This window comes from Bombina bombina, chromosome 5 (assembly GCF_027579735.1).
Source record: "Bombina bombina isolate aBomBom1 chromosome 5, aBomBom1.pri, whole genome shotgun sequence".
Taxonomy (NCBI): domain Eukaryota; kingdom Metazoa; phylum Chordata; class Amphibia; order Anura; family Bombinatoridae; genus Bombina; species Bombina bombina.
Window position 1 is genome coordinate 838,455,797 of NC_069503.1, and position 17,056 is coordinate 838,472,852.

At 41.1% G+C, this 17,056-nt stretch overlaps 1 protein-coding gene across 1 annotated transcript in view; it reads right to left on the bottom strand.

The window, feature by feature from the left end:
- Positions 1 to 17,056, bottom strand: part of ROCK1 (Rho associated coiled-coil containing protein kinase 1) — a 1,092,122-nt gene that overhangs the window by 451,824 nt on the left and 623,242 nt on the right. The window lies entirely within an intron of this gene.

Sequence of the window (17,056 nt, forward strand, 5' to 3'; positions counted from 1 at the left end):
GCAAGTGTAAGGAAGGGGAAGGGTTAAAAGAGAAGGAAAAAGAGAAAAACTGAAAGAGAGACAGACAGACAGCTGGGGAGAGTAGAAAATACTTTCCCCCCCCTTAATCAACTTAATGTAATAGTCTGTGTTCATAACATATATGATATTGAATAGTATAAAATCTAAAAAATACAGATCAGTATAGAGAAACTGTAATGCCTTCCCATGTTTAATAAAAGGGGACCAAAACACAGAAGACAGATACAACTTATAAAGAAATAAACATAAAATGGCAACACTAATTGTAAAGTACATGATTTTGAACCTTCATATATGAGAATTTTGCAATGAAAACTGCAGCTTTATTTTGACAAATGAGTATATTGTTTTATGTTTATTCATTTCACTGATTTCCCTGTCCCCCAGGACTAAAGAACTCCTGCTAACCAATCACAAACTAATATTCAGATATAGCATGAATATATATGCAGTTAAGAGAGACTGGGGAAGCCTGCCCTTATCTCTTCCCTTGGTTTAGCACTGATTCAACTTAGTTACTATTGCAAAGAATGCTTCTCCTGTCATGATTGTTGATGCATAAACAATTTATACTTTACCTGATAAATTAATTTCTTTCCTAGTGGAGAGAGTCTACGAACTGTTACGTATGGGATGTACATTCCTACCAGGAGGAGGCAAAGTTTCCCAAACCTACAAATCCTATAAAAAAAAACAAACTCCCACCTCACTCATACCTCAGATTGACATATAGCCAAGTGGTGAGGTGTTTAGGAGGAGTAAAAGCCAAAATGAGGATCAGGAAAAAAGATGTGCTTTAAGCAAAAAAGCAACAACAACAAAACAGATGGAGAGGCTCATGGTCTCTCGCCACCATGAAAGAAATTAATTTATCAGGTAAGATAAAATGTATGTTTTCTTTCATATAGGTGGCAAGAGTCCACAAGCTGTTACATATGGGATATAATACCCAAGATGTGGAAGTCTACAAGTAAAAAGAAAGGGATTGATTAAAAGAAAAACAGCTTTTGTCGCTGAGAAATTAATCCATAACCCAAAATAAATATGTCTTTTATAAACCCCCCCCCCCAATATATAGGCCCAATTATCAAATGGTAGCAATGTCCTTCTGGTAGTTATCTCCAAAGGCTGCTTCTGACAATACAACACATCAAAATGGTAACATTTGGGGGGGTGTCCGGGCTAAGGTCCAAGATGGACGCTAAACTGGGAGCTCTGCAATACAGTTTTACATCCTGCCTGTAATCTGCTCACTACACAGCCATCCAGCAAGAATCTCTACCTTAAGATGCAGGGGTCATTTGGCTGAATGGACTGCTATAAAAATTTTATAAAATATAACAGGACTTCCCAGTCTGGACCGCTGAGGGTCCCTGGCAGCTCCTAAGGAGAGGGATCCCAGCTTCCCCCCCGGGGAACCGGGTAATCAGAGCATACAGTGACATTCTGCTCATTATGTGCAACATGGAGGAGGACTTTTACGTTAAAATTCAAGCTCTATTTGCTGAGTCTGAGCGGCAGATGCACCGCAGATTTGACCGGCTCATGAAACTAATGGAGGCCCCTGTGACGCAGCCTTGTGAACTCAGAAGAGTGGAAGTGACAGCTCCAAGCACTATGAACGGAGGCCCACTGTGGGATGTCAGCACACTTACCGGAGCCACCGATGTCGGCAACCTGGAAACTCCTGGAGTACTGGACCCGCCTAAGATGGAAACAGCTGGGGCGGCAGTGGTTATTAACGCCACGCCAGAAATTGCAGAGGCCCACGAAGGTTGCTCTATTGGAATCACCCAGATGGCTGTCGCTTACCTGGACACATGGGGGAGACCGGCCGGCTCCCCTGCGAAAGGCCTCCCGGGAGGGCGCTGGTTGCCCGCTGTTGTCCCGCTGCCTCGGATCTCTATAGAGGTTGCGGCCTGGGGTCATGGCGCACGTTGGAGTGCAAGATGGATCTGATTCCTGAGGTGCCCGGAGGCCTCCCGGGCCTCGGTGTTGTTACAAAAGTCGGGGTCGGGTAAAAGTAAAAGGCAGAATGACATCCGTTGGCCTGACAGGCCTGACCTAACCCCACTTCAAGACTGCTCCTTTCTATAGAGAAAGAAGGTTAGCCGAAATAGATTTTGTCCAAACGTCAGATTAATATTTTGATAGAGACTCTGAATGGAACCTGGGACTCAAGTAGGTGATAACAGTCCTCCTCCCCCCAATTCACATCCACTATACTGCAGGTCCGATAGATGCCGGCACCCCCCCCCCCCATCAGAATGTAGTGCTCATTGAGACTCTGATATAGCTATATTAGAAAGAGGGGAAAATGTAATATTTATAAGCTCCTTTTAGATAGCAAAAGTCGCTTTATTTTCGTTTTCCTTTGCTTTTGGGAGAAGTAGTTATTCAGCTCTGTAGATAAGCTATCATAAAAGAAAGTGTACAATCTCCACAGCTCTCTAGAATTTTAAATGTCTTCTGTGTATTATTCACTGTGGGATTGCATGTGTGAAACTACTAAGCTATTGTTAGGACAAACATATTTAAAGGAGGCAACATAGTTTTATTATACCATTTCTAAATTACCCCACCATTTAGAATTAGCTGTAAACGGGTTTCCCATTAGGGTGATGCTCCACATCCTATTTGCAATTAGTACATTGTATATGGGTTTGTTTTGATGTCTCACCCATAATATATAAGACTCCTTGATTAATTTGTCCAAAGGGCCAGGGGAGATGCACCGTTCTCCAGGTATTGTTTGTTACTATAGTGCCTAGAGATTATATAACTAAAAACATCTTGCTGTTATTGTTTTTTTTTATTTTGGACATTTATATATTTCAGAGCCCTAGTTATGCTTCAACTGCTAGGAAGTCTATATTTAGCATCCATGAGTCCAGTTTACTTATTGCAGAGGTTATTAGGTCGAGTTTAAGGCACATATGTTGCCTATCAGTTTTAGATTATGTTTTTAGATAGGGACTGAGTTAATAGCTCAGTTGGGGGCTGTGGCTCTGAAACTGCCTAATGATCTCTGTTATTGATACACTTTAATAATGTGCATATTTATCTGAAGGCTCTATTAATTGAATGTGTATGACAGCAATAATCTTTATTAGCTTGTTATTAGGGGACAAGAATGTTTTACTCTTAACTGGTCAGATGTATTTGGCTTTGCATATCTATGTAGGGTAACCCATGTTGACTATATAGGTCTGCTCCCCCTATATATACTCTTGGCACATTTGATATCACATTATAGCGCCTTAAATATGCCAGAGTTACAGGGATAGAGTCTTAGACTTACAGCTATAACCCCCTCTAACATCAAGAGATTCTCTTTTATAGGAAGAATGTTAGTTATAAAATAAGATGTTTTCTTACCCTTATATCCTACGCTACCTATGTATGCTACTGTGAAGTTTGTACTGTGGATATCTAAAGACCCACCTCTTTCTTCCAGATTTCCTACAAAAAAGATAGGTCTCATAATTAACTACTATTATAAACTTTTTTCCACGTTATAAGGTTTAACTTATATATAAAAGGAGGTACCGCTCATGGCCTTCTATATTTCCTACTGTTTAGGAATTTTTGTTGTTTATAGCTCCAAGACATGCCTATGTATTAAGTGCATACTAATTAATGTATGTGTATAGGTGTGCTGCCATGAAAATATATATTGATACTTATGTATGTCATTGTTGCCTCAATAAAAAGTATTTAAAAAAAAAAAATGGTAACATTTAGTAAAGGTATGAAGAGAAGACCAAGTAGCCATTTTGCAAATTTGATCAACTGAAGCCTTATTCTTGAAAGCCCAAGATGTGGCAACCGATCGAGTAGAATGAGCCGTAATTCTCTGTGGCGGAAGCTGACCCGCCTCCAAATAAGTTTTGTGAATCAAAAAGGTTCAACCAAGAGGTTGACCAGGATTTAACCTATAAAGCTCTCCTGGCAAAAATTGCAAAAACATAATTTATGCTTACCTGATAAATTTATTTCTCTTGTGGTGTATCCAGTCTACGGATCATCCATTACTTGTGGGATATTCTCATTCCCAACAGGAAGTTGCAAGAGGACACCCACAGCAGAGCTGTCTATATAGCTCCTCCCCTAACTGCCATATCCAGTCATTCGACCGAAAACAAGCAGAGAAAGGAGAAACCATAGGGTGCAGTGGTGACTGTAGTTTAAAGTTAAAAAATACCTGCCTTAAAATGACAGGGCGGGCCGTGGACTGGATACACCACAAGATAAATAAATTTATCAGGTAAGCATAAATTATGTTTTCTCTTGTAAGGTGTATCCAGTCCACGGATCATCCATTACTTGTGGGATACCAATACCAAAGCTAAAGTACACGGATGAAGGGAGGGACAAGGCAGGTACTTAAATGGAAGGAACCACTGCCTGTAGAACCTTTCTCCCAAAAATAGCCTCCGAAGAAGCAAAAGTATCAAATTTGTAGAATTTTGAAAAAGTATGAAGCGAAGACCAAGTCGCCGCCTTGCAAATCTGTTCAACAGAAGCCTCATTTTTAAAGGCCCATGTGGAAGCCACAGCTCTAGTAGAATGAGCTGTAATCCTTTCTGGAGGCTGCTGGCCAGCAGTCTCATAGGCTAAGCGGATTATGCTTCTTAGCCAAAAAGAAAGAGAGGTTGCCGAAGCCTTTTGACCTCTCCTCTGTCCAGAGTAGACAACAAACAAAGCAGATGTTTGACGAAAATCTTTAGTAGCTTGTAAGTAAAACTTTAAAGCACGAACCACGTCCAGATTGTGTAATAGACGTTCCTTCTTTGAAGAAGGATTAGGACACAAAGATGGAACAACAATCTCTTGATTGATATTCTTATTAGATACCACCTTAGGTAAAAACCCAAGTTTGGTACGCAGGACTACCTTATCCGCATGGAAGATCAGATAAGGAGAATCACATTGTAAAGCAGATAACTCGGAGACTCTACGAGCCGAGGAAATAGCTACCAAAAACAGAACTTTCCAAGATAAAAGCTTGATATCTATGGAATGAAGAGGTTCAAACGGAACTCCTTGAAGAACCTTAAGAACCAGATTTAAGCTCCATGGCGGAGCAACAGGTTTAAACACAGGCTTGATTCTAACTAAAGCCTGACAAAATGCCTGAACGTCTGGAACATCTGCCAGACGCTTGTGCAAAAGAATAGACAGAGCAGAAATCTGTCCCTTTAAAGAACTAGCTGACAATCCTTTTTCCAAAAATTGAAAGAGAGAGAACAGCACTCTATGAGATAGAACAGAAGCTGGAATAACTTCCATGCATGTTCATTTTTATTAAATTCCTCAGGGTGCCAGTTCTTTTTGCACACTATGCCCCTTCACAGAGAAAAAATATCCTGAAGCATATCAGTCTGACCCTGCCCAATGACAGTACAGCGCCGAAATACCAGGCAATTCTTCTTTTAACAAGGGAAGCAACAACCCCAGACGATCGTTTCGGCCTCCTATGGGCCTCGTCAGTGAGGTGCAGTTGTATCTCTCTAAGGGCAAGTGTGCATGGAGTCCACGTCTGGTTTCCCCATTACTCTTAGGGTGACCCAAGAATAATTTGCATAAAAATCGAAAGAGAGAGAACAGCACTCCATGAGATAGAACAGAAGCTGGAATAACTTCCATGCATGTTCATTTTTATTAAATTCCTCAGGGTGCCAGTTCTTTTTGCACACTATGCCCCTTCACAGAGAAATATCCTGAAGCATATCAGTCTGACCCTGGCAGGATCAGACTGATATACTTCAGGAAAGTTTTCTTCTGTGAAAAGCACACTGGTCTAAAAGACGCTGCTTCCGGGTGGTAAATCGCCATAGAACAAGCCACTGAGCTGTTGTCCGTTCCTGGTAGAGCGCTTCTCTCTTCGTATGCAAATTATTATGACCCTGGGGAAGTCTCCCTATGGGTGATGGGGGAAACCAGACATGGACTCCTTGCCCAGTGTGCTTAGAGGAATGTGGCTGCACCTCACTGACGAGGCCCACAATAGGCCGAAATGATCAGCTGAGGTTGCTTCTCGGGCCTTTGGCTTGGATCAAGTGCAGTTTTCTGTGCTTGGTCTTGGTTTGCTGCCTGGAGACCTGCTCCTTCGGCCTGGGGTCCTTTCCCTTTGGGGTTTGGGCTCCTGCTGCTATTGGGGGGGTGGCTATTCCTTAGGCGTAGAGCAACTGGGTAGTAGGGCCGTTCCCTTGGCCTTGTGGCATCGTCCCTGGACTTCAGCCACATGCTGCTTTTGGAGGGGCGCTCTGAAATCCAGCCTAAAGAGGCAATAGGGCAAATATGGCTACCATTGTGCCAAATGTTCCCCATACACTTCGGGTGTTGATTTCTGAGGACTTTCGAGAGAAGATTGGTTTGGCTCATGTCCAGCAGGTGGTTTTGGAGGGTGTTTTGAAGATGCCAAGAGCAAGTTTGCATTGTGTTCAGTCATTCCCTTCAAGAGGGATTTTTGATGTGGCTTTCACCGATGAGCATTATTTACAGACCTGCTATCAACGGTCTATTGATATGGCTGCTGCTCCAGAGTTGGTTGGCATGAAATTTGTTGCCTGTGTGCAGAGGGAGAAAAGAATCCCGGTGACAGTACATATGTACAACCCTTGGGTCACTGATGTGGAAATTCGTCTGTTTCTTTGTCGCTACTTTGATGATGTTCAAGGAGGTAGCAAGCTGAAGAATCAGTTTGGGACTTTCAATGGAAAGCGCAGGTTCTGGGTGCGGTTTGTGCCTGATGAATTAGGTATTGGTGGAAAGAAACACCCTCCACAGACTTTCACCATTGGTGGAAATAGAGGTTTCCTATACTATGATGACATGCCTCTTTTTTGCCGTAGTTGCAACCTGTTTGGTCACATTGCTGAAAATTGCCCAGGTGCCAGATGTCGAAATTGCGGTGAGGAGGATCATCTTGTTGCCCACTGTAGTAAACGCCGGACCTGTGACCTGTGTGGTTCTTCAAGTCATCTGTGCAGGATGTGTCCTTTGATGATGTTGCAGGGGCTTGATAGAGTGAAGCCTTCCTATGCTGATGTTGCAAAAAAAACATCTTCAGTTGCAGTTGAGCCATCTGTGAATGAGGAGGAGGTCTCTGATAAGGCATTGAACTCTATATTACCTCTTTTGTGCAAGAAATCTGCATTTGAGGTCCCTGTCGGAGAAGTGTCTGATGCTCCTGTGGTGGTTCCTGTGGCTGAGAAGGTGGAGGAAGCCCAATCTCATCTTCAGGAAGTGGATCTTGCTACATTTAATGTGATAGCTGCTTCAGATGTTCTTGAAGCCCTGTTGCCCAATTCTGTGGATGATACTGTTGCTGTTCCTGGGACAGAGAATTTTTCCTTCACTGAGTCATCTTGTGATGCTGCTCCTGATGCTGTTCTTGGTGAAGGGGAGAACATTGATTGGTCTGCTGTTGTGTCCTCTAGTTCTGAGGAGGATATGGACACTGAAGGGAAAAAATCTGCCTCCAAGCGAAAAATAGATGTGGATTCTGATGGATGGGAGAGTCCTGATTTGAATCTTCCAGTAGTTAAGGGTGCAGATCCAGATACTACAAGTGATGCTGATTTGTTAATTTCAGAGTTTCCTTCTGTCTCTACTAAAGACGTTCCTTCTGACTCAAGCCAGTGTATAGGTGACTTTTCTGATGCCTCTTCTGTTGGTTATCTAGATAAAAGAGATGTGAACCAACTTGCTGAAGTTACTGGTTATGAGGCTGGCAAGGGGGAGCCTAGGAGGTCGGAACGTCACAGAGGCAGATTTAAAGGATCTCCTTTGAGTCCTAAGAAAAAGAAAGGAAAGAAGAAGTCCTGATGCTTTTTTTGTTTTTCTTTAATTTATTTTTGTGTTGTTTCTGACCATTTCTTCACTTAATGTCAGGTGTATGACAACTATAGCAAGGAGAGCTGCAATTTTTAAATTATCTGTATGTTCTGCTAATATTTTTTGTTTCCAGGAATGTGGTGTCTCTGAACATCCTAAATGTGCTGACTGGGAATATGGTCCTAAAGTATGGTCTTGTTCTTCTGAAAGGCATGGGGGGGAGTTTTGTTTAAGGGGTTTAGTTTTTCTATCCTTAATGTAGTTCATATTGTCCCAGGTCGGGTACTTTTGGTTAGTTTTAGTTTTTGTGGGACTGTTTTTCGTTTGTTTAATGTATATGCTTCTCCAAATAGGGTAGAACGTTTGCTTAATTTTCAAACTTTAAAGTTTTTTCTGCCAGGTCGAGAGTCAACTTTTTTGGTTGGGGATTTTAATTGTATTATTAAGAATGGGGACAGAGAGGGTGGGAGTGATTGTAGGGTGGATAGCTCAGGGAAGTTTTTACTTGATTTGCTTAAATCTTTCAGTTTGAAGGATGCCTTCGGGTCTGTTTCTGTTTCAGGGGAGGGTTTTACTTTCTTTAGTGATAGTGGTGGGATAAAATCTCGAATTGATTTTTGTTTTTTATTTAAATTGTTATGTGTTGATGATTTTTCTTTAAAGCGGATGCCCTTTACGGATCATGCCCTTTTGATGTGTAAGGTGAATTGTGATTTGAAGATCAAGTATGGTAAGGGTGTTTGGAAACTGAATGTGGATTTGTTAGAAGATGAGAAGTTTAAGCGTCAGTTTGTTTGGATGTATGAAAGGTGGCGTGAAAGAAAATGTGATTTTAGTAATGTGCTTATGTGGTGGGAATGGTTGAAGGTGGAAATAAAGAGGTTTTTTATTAAGAAAGGCTGTGAGAAAGCTAGAATGGAAAGTGAGTTGTATGATAAATGGTATCTGAGGTTGTTGTATTTGTATGAATTGAAAAAAAATTGTGGTATTGATGTGCATGAGGAAATTGCTGAAGCAAGAAAGATAATTAAAAAGTGTATGTATGAAAAAGGAAAGAAAATTGTTTTTATGGCAAGATTGGAGAAAATGGAAAAGGATGAGTCTTGAAGTAAATATTTTTTTAAGAAAGCTTTTGAAGGAAAGACTGGTTTTGTTAGTGTTTTTGATAAGGTTGAGTGTGAAGTTAATGGTACGGATGGTGTTTTGCGTGAAGTTCATGAGTTTTACAGTGAGCTGTATAAAGAAAAAACAAGAGATGTTTTATTAGAAAATGAGTTGTTGGAAAACATTGAGGTTAAGTTGGAAAAATATGATAATGATTTGTTAGAAAGGGATCTAAGTTTGGATGAGATTGCAGAGGTTGTTGGGAGTTTTAAGAATGGGAAGGTACCTGGTTGTGATGGTTTGCCTGTTGAATTTTATACTTGTTTTTGGAATTTGATTGGGGTGGATATGTTGGATGTTTGTAAGTTTGTTTTTAGAATGAATGTTTTGCCTGTTTCAATGAGGAAAGGTTTGATTGTTTTGTTATTTAAAAAGGGTGATAAGAGAGATTTGAGGAATTGGAGGCCGATTACGTTGTTGAATGTTGACTATAAGGTTATTGCAAAGGTGTTGGCAAATAGAATGCGTGGAGTGATTGGTAAGGTTGTGGGTGAAGAGCAAGTGTGTGCTGTTCCTGGGCGTCAGATTTCTGAAAGTTTGTTGTTACTACGTGATGTACTGTGGTATGTGAGGGAGAGGATGAGGTCTGTTGCTATTGTGGATTTTGAAAAAGCGTATGATAGGGTAGTGCATGATTTTATGTTTCATGTTTTAGAACGTTTAGGTTTTTCTGGTAAGATTATTGGATGGTTTAAATGTTTGTATAGTGATATTGTGAGTCAAGTCCAGGTTAATGGTTTTTTGACTGAGGAATTTTGTGTTAAATCTGGAGTGCGTCAAGGATGTCCTTTGTCTCCTGTGTTATTTGTATGTGTCATTGAGCCATTATTGTTTGAGGAAGGATAAATTAGTTAGAGGTGTGAGTGTTCCTGGTAGTAATGGAAGGTGTTTAAAAGTGATTGGGTATATGGATGATGTGAGTGTGGTATGTGAGACTCAGGCTGGTTTGAGGAGGGTGAAAACTTTAGTTGAATGTTTTTGTATGGCAAGTGGTTTCAGAGTTAATTGGAATAAGTGTAAAGTTAAAGTTTTTGGTAATGATAGGGAGATTGATTCCTGTGGATGGCCTGTGACTGAAGGTGCAATTGAGGTGTTGGGTGTGAAATTTGATGTGGATTTGAAAGGCTTGGAAAGTTGGGAGAATGTTTTTGATAAAGTGAGTAGAAAACTTCAGTTTTGGTCTTTAAGGACTTTATCTTTGGAAGGAAAAATGTTAGTTATTAAATCGGTTTTGATCCCTATTATGTTATATTTGGCGTTAGTTTTTCCGCCACCTGAGAGGATTTTTCAGAGAATTTTGAGAGTGTGGTTTTCTTTTTTCTGGAGTTCTGGTATGGAGCGTTTGAAAAGAGATGTTGTTGTTAAGAGTAAGAATGTTGGTGGTAAGGGTTTTCCAAATGTGGAGAGATTTTTGGCTGTGAAATATGTTAGTAGGTGTGTGGTTCTGAGTGGTAAGGATAGCATGGCTGGTTGTATGGTAAAGTATGCTTGTGGAAATGTTTTAAGACGATATGGTTTATTTGAGAATGATAGAAAGAAACCGGTATGTTTTGCTGTTCTGTGGTTTTATGTAAGGGTGGAATGTTGGATTAAAAAATATGGTTTGGAGAATGTTAGTAGGGAGATGTGGTGTGCAAACAGAATGGTGTTGAAAATGTTGGAGAAGAAGGAAGGTCTTGAGTTGATTGGGGTTTTGAATGAAAATGAATGTGTGTTGGTTTGGAAAAATGTGTGTAATAAGTATTTGATGAATAGGCAGAAAGATATTAGTTGGATGAGTGTGCATAAGTGTTTGCCAACAAGGGATTTTCAGAGAATGCGTCGTTTAGTGGCTTCAGAAGTGTGTCCTAGAGATGGTTGTTTTCAAAGAGAGAGTGTTATTCATTTGTTTTGGAATTGTGAGTATGCTAGGGATGTTTGGAGAAGTTTGAAAAGGATGATTAAGGGTTTGACTGGAGTGCAGTTTTTTACTTTTAATATGATGATGTATGGTTTGTGTGGAAGTGGTGTGGAAAAGGAGAAAGCAAGATTGATATGGTTGTTGGCATGTTGTGTGAAGGAGGTGTTGTGGGATGTGTGTAATATTTTGATTTTTAAGAAAGAGGTAGTTACTGTAGGTAATTGTGTGGGTATGATCCGTGGGAAGTTGTTTTTGTATTTTTCTTTTGATAGGAGGCGATATGGGGAATTAGATTCTGAAGGTATCTGGAAGACAAAGAAGTGGAAGGATTGGATTATTTAGTTTTTTTTTTGTTTTGTTTTTCCTCCAGTTTGTTTTTGTCTGTATTTGAAATATGTTTAATTTTATTTTGTGTGATTATTTAAGTTTAATGTTTGCATTTTGATTTTTTTTCTGATGACAAAAATTTGGGTCAATATTTCAGTTTTGTAACAAGAGAATTTTGTTTGCATTTGTTATTATGATTTTATTTTGTATATATGCATATATGATTATTTTTCTAATAAAAGAATTACGAAACGATCATCAGGGGTTGTCATGTTCCTTGTTCAGAGGAGAATTGCCTGGTATTTCGGGGCTGGACTGACCTTACTTGGCAGGATCAGACTGATATACTTCAGGAAAGTTTTCTTCTGTGAAAAGCACACTGGTCTAAAAGAGGCTGCTTCCGGGTGGTAAATCGCCATAGAACAAGCCACTGAGCTGTTGTTCGTTCCTGGTAGAGCGCTTCTCTCTTCGTATGCAAATCCTTTTTCCAATCCTTCTTGGAGAAAGGATAATATCCTGGGAATCCTGACCTTACTCCATGAGTAACCCTTGGATTCACACCAATAAAGATATTTACGCCATATCTTATGGTAAATTTTCCTGGTGACAGGCTTTCGTGCCTGAATTAAGGTATCAATGACTGACTCGGAGAAGCCACGCTTTGATAACATCAAGCGTTCAATCTCCAGGCAGTCAGTCTCAGAGAAATTAGATTTGGATGATTGAAAGGACCTTGCAGTAGAAGGTCTTGTCTTAACGGCAGATTCCAAGGTGGAAAGGATGACATGTCCACTAGATCTGCATACCAGGTCCTGCGTGGCCACGCAGGCGCTATCAAGATCACCAATGCTCTCTCCTGCTTGATCTTGGCAATCAGATGAGGGAGCAGAGGAAACGGTGGAAACACATAAGCCAGGTTGAAAGACCAGGGCGCTGCTAAAGCATCTATCAGCGTCGCCTTGGGATCCCTGGACCTGGATCCGTAACAAGGAAGCTTGGCGTTCTGGCGAGACGCCATAAGATCCAGTTCTGGTTTGCCCCAACGATGAATCAATTGTGCAAACACCTCCGGATGGAGTTCCCACTCCCCCGGATGAAAAGTCTGTTGACTTAGAAAATCCGCCTCCCAGTTCTCTACACCTGGGATATGGATAGCTGATAGGTGGCAAGAGTGAATCTCTGCCCAGCGAATTATCTTTGAGACTTCTAACATCGCTAGGGAACTCCTTGTTCCCCCTTGATGGTTGATGTAAGCCACAGTCTTGATGTTGTCCGACTGAAATCTGATGAACCTCAGAGTTGCTAACTGAGGCCAAGCCTGAAGTTCCAGTCGCTCTCAGTTCCAGAATATTTATTGGAATGAGTGACTCCTCCTGAGTCCACTATCCCTGAGCCTTCAGGGAGTTCCAGACTGCACCCCAACCTAGAAGGCTGGCATCTGTCGTTACAATTGTCCAATCTGGCCTGCGAAAGGTCATACCTTTAGACAGATGGACCCGAGATAGCCACCAGAGAAGATAATCCCTGGTCTCTTGATCCAGATTTAGTAGAGGGGACAAATCTGTGTAATCCCCATTCCCCTGACTGAGCATGCAGAGTTGCAGCGGTCTGAGATGTAGGCGTGCAAACGGCACTATGTACATTGCCGCTACCATTAAGCCGATTACTTCCATGCACTGAGACCCCGAAGGGCGAGGAATGGAATAAAGAATACGGCAGGAATTTAGAAGTTTTGATAACCTGGACTCCGTCAGGTAAATTTTAATTTCTACAGAATCTATCAGAATCCCTAGGAAGGAAACTCTTGTGAGGGGGGATAGAGAACTCTTTTCCTCGTTCACCTTCCACCCATGCGACCTCAGAAATGCCAACACTATGTCCGTATGAGACTTGGCAATTTGGAAGTTTGACGCCTGAATCAGGATGTCGTCTAAATAAGGGGCCAGTGCTACGCCCCGCGGCCTTAGGACCGCCGAAAGCACCACAGAACTTGGGGCTGTAGCTAACCCAAAGGGAAGAGCTAAAAACTGGTAATGCCTGTCTAGGAAGGCAAACCTGAGAAACCGATGATGATCTTTGTGTATCGGAATGTGAAGATAAGCATCCTTTAGATCCATTGTAGTCATGTATTGACCCTCCTGGATCATAGGTAGGATGGTACGAATAGTCTCCATCTTGAATGATGGAACTCTGAGGAATTTGCTTAAGATCTTTAGATCCAAAATTGGTCTGAAGGTTCCCTCTTTTTTGGGAACCACAAACAGATTTGAGTAAAATCCCTGTCCCTGTTCCTCCTTTGGAACTGGATGGATCACTCCCATAACTAGGAGGTGTTGTACACAGTGTAAGAATGCCTCTCTCTTTATCTGGTTTGCAGATAATTGTGAAAGGTGAAATCTCCCTTTTGGGGGGGAAGCATTGAAGTCCAGAAGATATCCCTGGGATATAATTTCCAACGCCCAGGGATCCTGGACATCTCCTGCCCACGCCTGGGCGAAGAGCGAAAGTCTGCCCCCTACTAGATCCGTTACCGGATAGGGGGCCGTTCCTTCATACTGTCTTAGAGGCAGCAGCAGGTTTTTTGGCCTGCTTACCTTTGTTCCAGGTCTGGTTAGGTCTCCAGACCGTCTTGGACTGAGCAAAAGTTCCCTCTTGTTTTGCATTAGAGGAAGTTGATGCCGCACTTGCCTTGAAGTTTCGAAAGGCACGAAAATTAGACTGTTTGGCCCTTGATTTGGACCTATCCTGAGGAAGGGCATGACCTTTTCCTCCAGTGATATCAGCAATAATCTCCTTCAAACCAGGCCCAAATAGGGTCTACCCCTTGAAGGGAATGTTAAGCAGCTTAGACTTTGATGTAACGTCAGCTGACCATGATTTAAGCCATAGCGCTCAACGCGCCTGAATAGCAAAACCAGAATTCTTAGCCGTTAGTTTAGTCAAATGAACAATGGCATCAGAAACAAAAGAATTGGCTAGCTTAAGTGCTCTAAGCTTGTCAAGTATGTCATCCAATGGAGTCGCTACCTGTAAAGCCTCTTCCAGAGACTCAAACCAGAACGCCGCAGCAGCAGTGACAGGAGCAATGCATGCAAGAGGCTGTAGGATAAAACCTTGTTGAATAAACATTTTCTTAAGGTAACCCTCTAACTTTTTATCCATTGGATCTAAGAAAGCACAACTGTCCTCGACAGGGATAGTAGTACGCTTTGCTAGGGTAGAAACTGCTCCCTCCACCTTAGGAACTGTCTGCCATAAGTCCCGTGTGGTGGCGTCTATTGGAAACATTTTTCTAAAAAAAGGAGGGGGAGAGAACGGCACACCTGGTCTATCCCATTCCTTAGTAATAATTTCTGTAAACCTTTTAGGTATTGGAAAAACATCAGTACACACCGGCACTGCATAGTATTTATTCAGTCTACACAATTTCTCTGGCACTGCAATTGTATCACAGTCATATAGAGCAGCTAAAGCCTCCCTGAGTAACACGCGGAGGTGTTCAAGCTTAAATTTAAATGTAGAGATATCAGAATCAGGTTGCATCATCTTCCCTGAGTCAGAAACATCACCCACAGAAAGAAGCTCCCCTTCTTCAGCTTCTGCATATTGTGAGGCAGCATCAAACATACAAGCGTCAGTATGCTCTGTATTTCGTCTAACTCCAGAGCTATCTCGCTTTCCTCTAAATTCAGGTAGTCAGGCTAATACCTCTGACAGTGTATTATCCATGACTGCCGCCATGTCTTGTAAAGTAAACGCTATGGGTGCCCTAGATGTACTTGGCGCCATTTGAGCGTGAGTCCCTTGAGCGGGAGTCAAAGGATCTGACACTTGGGGAGAGTTAGTCGGCATAACTTCCCCCTCGTCAGATTCCTCTGGTGATAAATTTTTTAAAGACAGAATATGATCTTTATTGCTTAAAGTGAAATCAGTACATTTGGTACAAATTCTAAGAGGGGGTTCCACCATGGCTTTTAAACATAATGAACAAGGAGTTTCCTCTATGTCAGACATGTTTGTACAGACTAGCAATGAGACTAGCAAGCTTGGAAAACACTTTAAATCAAGTTAACAAGCAAATATAATAAACGGTACTGTGCCTTTAAGAGAAACAAATTTTGTCAGAATTTGAAAAACAGTGAAAAAAGGCAGTAAATCAAACAAAATGTTTACAGTGTGTATAATAAGCTAACAGAGCATTGCACCCACTTGCAAATGGATGATTAACCCCTTAGTTCAAAAAACGGTTTTTTTAACAGTCACACCAAACTGCCACAGCCTTGCTGTGGGCCTACCTTCCCCAACAAACGATTTTGGAAAACCTAAGGGACCTTTAGAGATGTCCTATAGCATTCAGGGGACTCCTGGAGGAAGCTGGATGTCTCAGTCTGTAAAAGTTACTGCGCAAAAAAGCGCTAAATTAGGCCCCTCCCACTCATAGTAACACAGTGGAAAGCCTCAGGAAACTGTTTCTAGGCAAATTTAAGCCAGCCATGTGGAAAAAACTAGGCCCCAATAAAGTTTTATCACCAAAGTATATATAAAAACTTTTAAACATGCCAGCAAACGTTTTATATTGTAAATATAAAAGAGTATTACCTCAGAAAGTAAGCATGATACCAGTCGCTATTAAATCACTGTATTCAGGCTTACCTTACATAAATTTGGTATCAGCAGCATTTTTCTAGCATTCACATCTTCTAGAAAATAATTTTAACTGCACATACCTCATAGCAGGATAACCTGCACGCCATTCCCCCGCTGAAGTTACCTCTCTCTTCAGTCATATGTGAGAACAGCAATGGATCTTAGTTACAACCTGCTAAGATCATAGAAATCACAGGCAGATTCTTCTATTTTTCTGCCTGGAACAAAATAGTACAACTCCGGTACCATTTAAAAATAATAAACTTTTGATTGAAGCAAAATAACAGCTACATTTCACCACTTATCTCTTACTACCTCCATGCTTGTTGAGAGTTGCAAGAGAATGACTGGATATGGCAGTTAGGGGAGGAGCTATATAGACAGCTCTGCTGTGGGTGTCCTCTTGCAACTTCCTGTTGGGAATGAGAATATCCCACAAGTAATGGATGATCCGTGGACTGGATACACCTTACAAGAGAAAGACACGCTTTTGATAGTAATCTTCATAATATCAAACGCAGCATCACAAATAAAATAATTTGCATTTTAAACCCCTTAATGACCACAGCACTTTTCGATTTTTTATTTTTTTTTAATAATGATTTTTATTGAGGTATATTTAAGGCATACATTAAACATAAAGATAAGCACTTGCATTGCATGTCACATACAGTAAGGATTAGTGAAACAAAAGAAACAGGATACACGTAAAGAAAACGCAATTGTAACAAATTACATATCATGCAAACATGGGATACTTAGGATGCCAAACATTTAGAAGCCTTCTAAGTACAAACCTAGGCCACTCATGGACCTTCACAAACATTAAGATACAAGAAGGCAATGCAAACAAAGGAGACCATTGATGGATCTCATTAGTAGACCTCGATTTTATATAATTTTATCTCATGCTTATGTGAATAGTGCATATGATAGGGCAGGTGTTATAGGTATAACATTATTATGTGCACAGATATATATATATTTGTATAATCTTGCATAGGTTATATGAGACATGAAGCTGAGTATAATGACAAACTGCAAGATTTTGCTAACAAAAAAAAGGTAAATAAGGTGCGGCATATACGAGAGAAACCGCGTATCCAGTCCTCCTGCAATAGGAGGCATATTATGTGGGGTGAGGGGATGGGGGGG